This window comes from Odocoileus virginianus, chromosome 8 (assembly GCF_023699985.2).
Source record: "Odocoileus virginianus isolate 20LAN1187 ecotype Illinois chromosome 8, Ovbor_1.2, whole genome shotgun sequence".
Taxonomy (NCBI): domain Eukaryota; kingdom Metazoa; phylum Chordata; class Mammalia; order Artiodactyla; family Cervidae; genus Odocoileus; species Odocoileus virginianus.
The window spans coordinates 1907080-1917525 of record NC_069681.1 but is presented as its reverse complement, the minus strand read 5'-3'; positions in this window follow the sequence as shown (position 1 = coordinate 1917525).

The following is a 10446-nucleotide window of genomic DNA, read 5'->3' as shown; positions in this document are numbered from 1 at the left end:
CAAGTCTTTTGGTGTCATTTTTTCCCAACATTTGCTCACTTCATGTCTCTGTGTCACAATTTTGTAATTATCTCAATATTTCAAGCTTTGTCATTATTATTATATTTCTTATGGATTTTGAACTGTGGTGTTGGAGAAGACTCTTGAGAGTCTCTTGGACTGCAAGGGGATCCAACCAGTCCATCCTAAATGAGATCAGTTCTGGGTGTTCATTGGAAGGACTGATTTTGAAGCAGAAACTCCAATACTTTGGCCACCTGATGTGAAGAGCTGACTCATTTGAAAAGCCCCTGATCCTGGGAAAGACTGAAGGTGGGTGGAGAAGGGGACAGCAGAGGATGAGATGGTTGGATGTCATCACTGACTCAATGGACATGAGTTGGGGTAAATTCCGGGAGATGGTGATGGACAGGGAGGACTGGCGTGCTGCAGTTCGTGGGGTTGCAAAGAGTCGGACATGACTGAGTGACTTAACTCAACTGATGGTGATCTGTAATCAGTGATCTTTGATGTTACTATTGTAATTTTTCTGGGATGCTATGAACTATATCTCTATAAGATGGTGAGCTTACTTGGTAAATATGTGTGCTCTAACTGTTCCACCAACCAGCAGTTTCCTTTCCCCACCCCTGATCTTGCTCCCACTTGTTGGGCCTCCCTATTCCCTGAGACACACAATACTGAAATTAGGCTAATTAATAACCGTACAATGGCCTCTGAGTATTCCAGTGAAAGGAAGATTTACATGACTCTCACTTTAAACCAAAGCTAAAAATGACTAAGCTTAGTGAGGAAGGCATGTACGAAGCCAAAATAGGCTGAAAGCTTGGCTTCTAGGACCAAACAGTTAGCAAAGCTATAAACACACAGGAAAAGTTCTTGAAGGAAATTAAAAAGTGCTACTCTAGCGAACACATGAATGATAAGAAAGTGAAATAGCCTTATTGTTGATATGGAGAAAATTTAGTAGTTTGGAAAGAAAATCAAACCAGCCACAACATTCCCTTATGCCAATTTAGAACAAGGTCCTAACTAACTCTCTTCAATTCTATGAAAGCTGAGAGAGGTGAAGAAACTGCAGAAGAAAAGTTTGAAGCCAGCAGAGGCTGGCTCATGAAGTTGAAGGAAAGAAGCATCTCCATAACAAAAGTATAAGGAAAAGCAGTATGTGCTGATGCAGAAGCCACACAAGTTATCCAGAAGATACAGCTAAGATAATGAATGAAGGTGGCTGTACTAAACAACAAATTTTCAATGAAATTACATAGGAAGAAGATGCTATCTAGGACAGTCATAACTAGAAAGGAGAAGTCAATGTCTGGCCTCAATTTTCAAAGGACAGATTGACTCTCTTGTTAGAGGCTAATGAAGCTGGTGACTTTAAGTTGAAGCCAATGCTCACTGGCTGAGTGCTGAAGAGTTGATGGTTTTGAGTTGTGGGGCTGGGGAAGACTCCTGAGAGACTGTTGGACAGCAAGGTGATCAAACCAGTCAATCCTAAAGGAAATCAACCCTGGATATTCATTGGAAGGACTGATGTTGAAACTGAAGCTCCAATATTTTAGCCACCTGATGTGAAGAACTGACTCATTGGAAAAGACCATGATGCTGGGAAAGACAGAAGGGGATGACAGAGGATGAGATAGTTGGATGGCATCACCAACTCCATGGACATGAGTTTCAGTAAACTCCAGGAGATAGTGAAGGACAGGGAAACCTGGTGTGCTGCAGTCCATGGGGTCACAAAGAGTCGTACACGACTAAGCAATTGAACAACAATGCTCATTTACCATCCCCAAATCCTAGGGCCCTTAAGAATTATGATAAACCTACTCTGCTTGTTCTTTATAAATGGAAAAAAGCCTGAATAATGGCACAACTGTTTACAACATGGTTTAGTGAATATTTTAAGCCCACTGTTGAGTACTACTACTTAGGGGGGAAAAAGGATTTATTTCAAAATATTACTGCCCATAGATAATGGTTTGGGTTAGCCAAAAAATTAATTTGGGTTTTTTTTTTTGTAACATCTTACGGAAAAACAGGAATGAAATTTTTAGCCAAACCCAATACCTAGTCACCCAAGGGCTCTGATGGAGATGTACCATGAGATTAATGTTGTTTTCAGGCCTGATAACACACATGGATTCACAGCATATGGATCAGGAGTAATTTTGAATTTAGTCATATTAAGAAGTGCATTTCTAGCTGCTGTAGATAATGACTCCCTTGATGGACCTGGGCAAAGTCAATGGAAAACCTCTTGGAAATGATTCATCATTTTAGATGCCATTGAGAACATTTGTGATCCATGGGAAGAGGTCAGAATATGAACATTAACATAAATTTGGAAGAACATGATTCCAGCTCTCACAGATGACTTTGAGGGGGTCAGGAATTCAGTGGAAAAGTAATTGCAGATGTTGTAAAAATAGCACAAAAACTAGAATTAGAAGTGGAGCCTGAAGATGTGACTGAGTTGCTGCAATCTCATGATAAAATTTTAATGGAGGAGGAGCTTCTTCCTATATATGAGCAAAGAGAGTGGTTTCTTAAGATGGAATCTAACTATGGATGAAGATGTTATGAAAATTGCTGAAATGCAACAAAGGATTGAGAAGATTACATAAATTCAGTTGATCAAGCAGAGACAGGATTTGAGATGATTGACTCCAATTTTGAAAGAAGTTTGACCATGGTAAAAATGTTATCAAACAGCATTACGTGACATACAGAAATCATTCATGAAAGGAAGTGTCAACTGATGTGGCAAACTTCATTGTTGTCTTGTTTGATCAACCACCAACCTGACCAGTCGGCAACCATCAACATTTCAGCAAAACCCTCCACCAGAAAAAAGGTTATGACTCTCTGAAGGCTTAGATGATGGTTAGCATCTTTTTACCAATACATTAAAAAAAAAAAATTAAATATGTGTACATTGTTTTTTGGGCTTCCCATATGGCGCTAGTAGTAAAGAACTTTCTTGCCAATGCAGGAGATGTAAGAGGCACAAGCTCAATCCCTGGGTCAGAAATATCCCCTGGAGGAGGGCATGGCAACCCACTCCAGTATTCTTGCCTGGAGAATCCCATGGGCAGAGGAGCCTAGCGGGCTACAGTCCATGGGGTTTCAAGGAGTCGGACACGACTGAAGTGACTGAGCACACAGCACACACATTGTTTTTTTCAGATGTAACACTGTCACACACTTAGTAGACTACAGTATATTGTAAACAAAGGGTTGCAAAGAGTCAGATACCACTGAAGCAACTTAGCACACCTGCATGCACATAGTGTAAACATAACTTTTACATGTATTGGGAAACCAAAAATTTTGTGTGACTCAGTTTATTGTGGTATTCACTTTATTGCAGTGGTCTGGAACCAAACCTGTGATAGCCCCAAGATATGACTCTAATTAAAGAGTAAGGTAGCAATGAAGGGGAACTGGGACCAACCCGCCATTGCACAGATGGTACACTGAAGAAAGGACAGTTCCAGAAAGCAGGAGGAATTTCAAGCATCTGCAACACACTTTGCAAAGTTGAGAGCCACTAAAATACTGATTTAGAGTACTTAGTATATTCTAGAATAAGTCTAATTTACCACACTTTAGTAATTCTCAATAACGAGCTGTTACAGGAATGCTTTGGACTGCAAATTACGGAAAACTCCAGCTTAAATTGGAGTTAAGTGGCTTAAGTCATAGGATATTGCTTATGTAATGCAAACGTGGATGCATATGGTTTGGGGATTAGATCAGCAGCTCCAGATTTTAGGGTACTGGGTTGATGTGTCTTTCCTGCAGCACCAGCATCGTGTCCCCAGGCCTGAAAACTAAGAAGCAGAGGTGTGGTCAAGGTGGTGAGAGAGCTCCCCCACATGCCTGTTGGCTTCTGCCAGGGAGGAAACTCTTTCCTAGAAGTCTGCCCCTGAGACCTCCACTCACATCCCATTGACCAGCACTGGGTCCTATGTCCATGTGAGCTACAAGAGAGAAAAGGAAAATGGATATGTAGGGGTTTTTCCCAGCATCTAGAGAGAGAGCGGAGAAGCCAATGGCACCCCACTCCAGTACTCTTACCTGGAAAATCCCATGGAGGGAGGATCCTGGTAGGTTGCAGTCCATGGGGTCGCTAAGAGTTGGACATGACTGAGCAACTTCCTTTTCACTTTTCACTTTCATGCATTGGAGAAGGAAATGTCAACCCACTCCAGTGTTCTTGCCTGGAGAATCCCAGGGATGGGGGAGCCTGGTGGGCTTCCGTCTATGGGGTCACACAGAGTCGGACACGACTGAAGCGACTTAGCAGCAGCAGCAGCAGCAGAGAGAGAGAGAGATGGGCAAGAAAGTAGGAAATCGGGAATGGTTGTTGGTTAGTTTTTCAATAAGTATTGGCCATATTGCTCCTTGAATGAGATTCTTTACGTTCACCACATGAAGTCCACTCCTCATATGGCAAGGTGTCTCTTGAACAGGCCTCCTCTGTCAACCTCTCTAGCCTCACCTGCTACCTTGTTTCACAGCTGATTTGGCTTCCGATTATGGTGAACTAATTGCAGCTTCTGTACCTCAGGGCCCTGTCCTAGGCCTCTATGTTTTAGCTTTTCTATAAAGACTTATCTCTGAAGTATTTTCCAGCCTTCTCTATGACCCCAGGAAAAAGTCATTCTCTGCTCTAAGTTCATGCAGTACTCTGCTAAAGAACTTGATTACAGTGTTTTCTGCCTGCTTGTTTATTTAACAGTTTTCTCCACTAAACCTGAAGGACAGGGATTTTATTATGCTCATCTTTGTGCAGCACCTTGCACAGTGCCAGACTCATAATGAAAGTGAAAGTGAAAGCCGCTTAGTTGTGTCCGAGTCTTTGTGACCCCATGGACTCTACAGTCCTTGGAATTCCCCAGGTCAGAATACTGGAGTGGGTAGCCATTTCCCTCTCCAGGGGAACTTCCCAACTCATGGATCGAACCGAGGTCTCCTGCATTGCAGGTGGATTCTTTACTAGCTGAGCCATCAGGGAAACCACGTAATAACACATGTAATAGCTCCATAAAAACTTGCTGAGTGAAGAAGTGAATGGTTGGAGTCATTAAGTATTACCTAACCCTTGATGTCCTGGGTGTGCCTGTTCTGGATACAGGCACAATTTTCTTTCCTCTTTCTCTTTCCTCCAGCAGCCTTGCCATCCTGCGTGCCTTCTCCTGGACACTTGCCCCCAGTGTCACACAGAATGCAGGGGCTGCTGCTGCTCTCTGTGCCCTCATCCCTTCGCAGTCTTCTTCCTCAGCCTCAGGCTTGGCTTGACACCTTGCTGCATTTCCTCGTCCTGCATTTACATAGTGTCTCTCTGTGTTGTCTATTTCTGATACCAAGGCTGTGCAATCTCAACAGACCTCAGAAAGACCCTGTCTCCTTAAGGAAGCCAACCTCATCACTTTGTTACTGACTGATTTCACCAATCACATTTTTCTCCCTCTATTCTTTAACTAGAGAGAATGCCTATTGCCATGAGAAAATACTCTTTTAAAAGGACAGACTGATGTCCTGTCTGAAGATCTTTATCACATCCTTGCTTGCCTGGCTCAGTGAAGCCTGGAAAGAGGTTGGGATGGGGTTTAGCAGGAAACAGCTACTCCTTTCAGCCTGTTATTTATTCATGATTATGAAAATGCTCTTCCCAAATATTCTCACTGACTTTCAAGTGGTTTAAATACTGATCCCCTCAGACTCTTGACCAGATGAATCCGAGGCTGAATTTCTAGGTGAAAACAGTATGGGAGAGGTTGAAGGTCTCTGACTCGGGGCTCAAAACTAAGACAAGCTGAAGGACTTGTTGTCAATGGACAGGAGAACAGAAACAGCACAGAGATGGGAAGTGTACAAACCTCTCAACTACAACTTGAGTTTTCATAACCTGAATTGACTTCAATATGATTGATTAATTAGGGAACATTTTTATATTTATATATTGCAATGGCTATAACTGGGCTGAGATTGGGAATTAGTGTCAAACAAAACTGATTGCAGCTAGCATTGTTTAAATACTTAGGTGATAAGGGAATGGCTGAGGGTGATAAGAGCATGTCGTTAGATAAGCACTGTGCTGATGGTAGCTCTGGAAAAGAAAACCAATTAGTCCTGTGATGCAGTGAAACTGGTTCTCCAAAAATAAGGGGGAAATTTTAGTTGTCAGAATAATTGGTGGTGTGAGAGAATTCCTGGCAGTTAGTGAGTGGAGACCAGGTATGCTAAACCCCCTGCAACACACAGGACAGACCCTATATAAGAAGAATTAGTTTGCTTCAAATTTAAAACACCAAGAGTTACATGTTTCCTAGCTATTCCTGCCTGAAGTGTAGACTTAGCAGCTGGAGAAAAAGCAATGTGTTGGGTTTGCGGCTATCAAATCGGACAGAAGCGGGCAATGTTTAATGAATGACATAGCCTGAGGACATGACATAAGCTGACAAGAACCAAGTAGGTCCAAGATGGAAGACAAGTAGATCTTGAGCCTCAGTTTTGTTATTGTTATTCAATCACTAAATTGTGTCTGACTCTTTGCAACCCCACGGATTCCAGCATGCCAGGCTTCCCTGTCCTTCACTATCGCCTGAGCCTCAGTATATGCTCATGTAGCACCTCAGCAAGTGACATGATGCACTTAGAGCATCATGACAGCTCCAATAGCTACTATCAAAGACCAAAAAGTGGGTGGCGGCCCAGTTCCTGGGAATCTTCACCACTTCCCCAAAACAGCTGGAATAATTCTGCCACTCATTAGCCTCTGAAATTACCCAGCCCATAAAAGCTGAGTGAAAGTCATTCAGTCGTGTCTGACTCTGTAGCCCACCAGGCTCCTCTGTCTATGAGATTTCCCAGCCAAGTGGGAGCAGGTAGCCGTTCTCTTCTCCAGGGCATCTTCCCAGCCCAGGGATCAAACCTGTGTCTTCTGCATTGCAGGCGGATTCTTTACTGTCTGAATGACCTAATACAAACTTTTTACCACACCACACTTGCCCTCGGCAGCAGCCCATACACTGTCTGTGGTGTGTGTTTCTGTCTAAATAAATACACTTCTTACCTAGTACTTTTGTCTCTTACTGAATTCAGTAAGATGTCTTGAGACATCAAGACTCTGAGCCCCGCTGAGTTCACACATGAGATGTGCAATCTCGGAAGACTGTGGGGTTTGGCCAGGTTCAAGTCCTGGCCATGTAGGATCCAGTTCCAAGCAGGATTTTGGCTGAGTTCGAGTCCCCACATGTGAGTTCAAGTCCCAGTCTGAGGTGAACAGCTTCAGCTATACACAAAATTCCTCAAGGTAAAACTTTATTGCTGACATTTTGAAGTCTGAAAGTCTATGGCCCTCTAACCCTTTTTCTTACTGAAACAAACAAAAAAATCTTTAAGTTTATTTTTCACTCATGTAACAGGAGATTTCTTAAGAAGGCAACAAACAACCTCTTTTATTTGGACAGACAATACACAGTCCGTTAACCACAAATAGCTTTACTGTATGTCCTTGTCAGCTATCTCCACTTTGGGCAAGTTTTCCACTGAAGAGAAAACCATGGTTGTGCGAGAGGAAAATGTCGGTCAACTTATACCTCTTTTGTTGTTGCTGTTCAGTTGCCCAGTCAAGTCCAACTCTTTGCAAACGTATCATGGACTGCAGCACACCAGGCCCCTCTGTTCCTCTCCATCTCCTGAAGTTTGCCCAGGTTCATGTCCATTGCTTTGGTGATGCCATCCAGTGACACTCTCTTCTCCTCTGACCTCAATCTTTCCCAGCATAAGGAACTTTTCCATTGAGTCGACTGTTTTTATCAGGTGACCAAATACTGGAGTTTCAGCTTCAGCATTAGTCCTTCCAACGAATATTCAGGGTTGTTTTTCCCTTAAGACTGACTAGTTGGATCTCCTTGCAGTCCAAGGGACTCTCAGCAGTCTTCTCCAGCAACATAGTTCAAAGGCGTCAATTCTTCAGCACTCCACCTTCTTTAGAGTCCAGCTCTCATAACCATACATGACCACTGGGAAAACCATAGCCTGATTATATAGACCCTTGTTGGCAGAGTAATGTCTCTGCTTTTCAGCACACCGTGTAGGTTTGTCATAGCTTTCCTGCCAAGAAGCAAACGTCTTCTGATTTCATGGCTGCAGTTGCTGTCTGCAGTGATTTTAGAGCCCAAGAAGAGGAAATCTGTCACTACTTCCACATTGTACCCCTCTGTTTGTCTTGAAGTAATGAGGCTGGATGCCATGATCTTATGTTTTTTTATAGTTAGTTTTAAGCCAATTCTTTCACTCTCCTCTTCACCCTCATCAAGGGATTTTGGTTTCTTTTTGTTTACTGCCATCAGAGTGCTATCATTCACATATCTGAGGTTGTTGATGTTTCTCCTGCCTATCTTGATTTCAGCTTGTAACTCATCCAGCCTGACACTTCTCGTGATATACTCAGCATATAGATTAAACAAACAGGGTGACAGCAGACAGACCTGTTATACTCCTTTTTCAATCTTGAACCAATCAGTTGTTCCATATAAGGTTCTAACCAATACTTTTTGACCATACAGGTTTCTCAGGAGACAGGTAACATGGTCTGGTATTCCCATCTCTTTAAGAGCTTTCCACAGTTTATTATGATCCACACAGTCAAAGGCTTTGGCATAGTCAATGAAGCAGAGGCAGATGTTTTTCTGGAATTCCCTAGCTTTCTCTATGATGCAGTGTATGCTGGCAATTTGATCTCTGGTTCCTTTGCCTTTTCTAAATTCAGCTTGGACATCTGGAAGTTCTTGGTTCGCATATTGCTGAAGCCTAGAATGCAAGATTTTCAGCATAATCTTACGAGCATGGGAGATGAGTGCAATTGCCCAATGGTTAGCACATTCCTTAGTACTACCCTTCTTGGGAATTGGAATGAGGATTGACCTTTTCCAGTCCCGTGGCCACTTCTGGGTCCTCCAGATTTCCTGACATGGTGAATGCAACACCCTGATGGCATCATCCTTTAGGGTTTTGAATAGTTCTACTGAAGTTCCATAGCATCCACTAGCTTTATTAATAGCAGTGCTTCCTCTTCCTAAGAGGAGAAGGGGACGACAGAGGATGAGATGGTTGGATGGCATCACTGACTCAGTGGGCCATGTGTGAGTAAACTCCAGGAGTTGGTGTTGGACAGGGATGCCTGGTGTGCTGCAGTCCATGGGGTTGCAGAGAGTTGGACATGACTGAGCGACTGAACTGAACTGATGGTCTAGTGGTTTTCCCTACTTTTCCAATTAAAGTTTGAATTTTGCAATAAGCAGTTCATGATTTGAGCCTCAGTCATCTCTAGGTCTTGTTTTTGCTGACTGTATAGAACTTCTCCATCTTCAGTTGCAGAGAATATAATCAATCTGATTTTAGTATTGACCACATGGTGATGTCCACGTGTAGAGTCGTCCATTTTGTTGTTGGAAGAGGGTGTTTGCTATGACCAGTGGGTTCTCTTTGCAAGACTGTGTTAGCCTTTGCCCTGCTTCATTCTGTACTCCAAGGCCAAATTTGCTGTTACTCCAGATATCTCTTGACTTCCTACTTTTTCATTCTAGTCCCCAATGATGAAAAGGATATCTTTTTTTTGGTGTTAGTTCTAGAAGGTCATGTTGGTCTTCATAGAACCATTCAATTTCAGCTTCTTCAGCATTACTGGTCGGGGCATAGAGTTGGATTACTGTGATACCAAATGGCTTGCCTTGGAAACGAACAGAGATCATTCCATCGTTTTTGAGATTGCACCCAAGTACTGCATTTTGGGCTCTTTTTTTGACTGTGAGGGCTACTCCATTTCTTCTAAAGGATTGTGGCACACAGTAGTAGATACGATAGTCATCTGAATTCAATTCACCATTCCTGTCCAGTTTAGTTCACTGATTCCTAAAATGTTGATGTTTTGCCAACTCTTGCCATCTCCTATTTGACTACTTCCAATTTACCTTGATTCATGGACCTAACATTACAAGTTACTATGCAATATTGTTCTTGCAGCCACAGACTTTGCTCTTACCAGCAGACACATCCACAAATGGGTGTCGTTTCTGCTTCGGCTCAGCCTCTTCATTCCTTCTGGGGCTATTTCTCTGCTCTTCTCCAGTGGTGACATTGGACACCTACTGACATACAGGGGTTTATCTTTCAATGTCATATCTCTTTGCTTTATATATACATAAATATACATATTCTTTCCTTTTGAACATTTTAAGCTTGCTCAACGTTCCCTTTGGATTTCTTTGTTATAGAGGTGAAATCTATAGTTTGGTGGGCTTTGAGTTCTCCACTTTGGGTTCTTGTCTTGGGCAACAAATTTTCTTGTAACTTCTGCTTACTAAGTTCATCTTCCTTAAGACTTATTTTTTCCAGGCAGTTTCATATGGGTCTAGAAAGGGGTGGTTT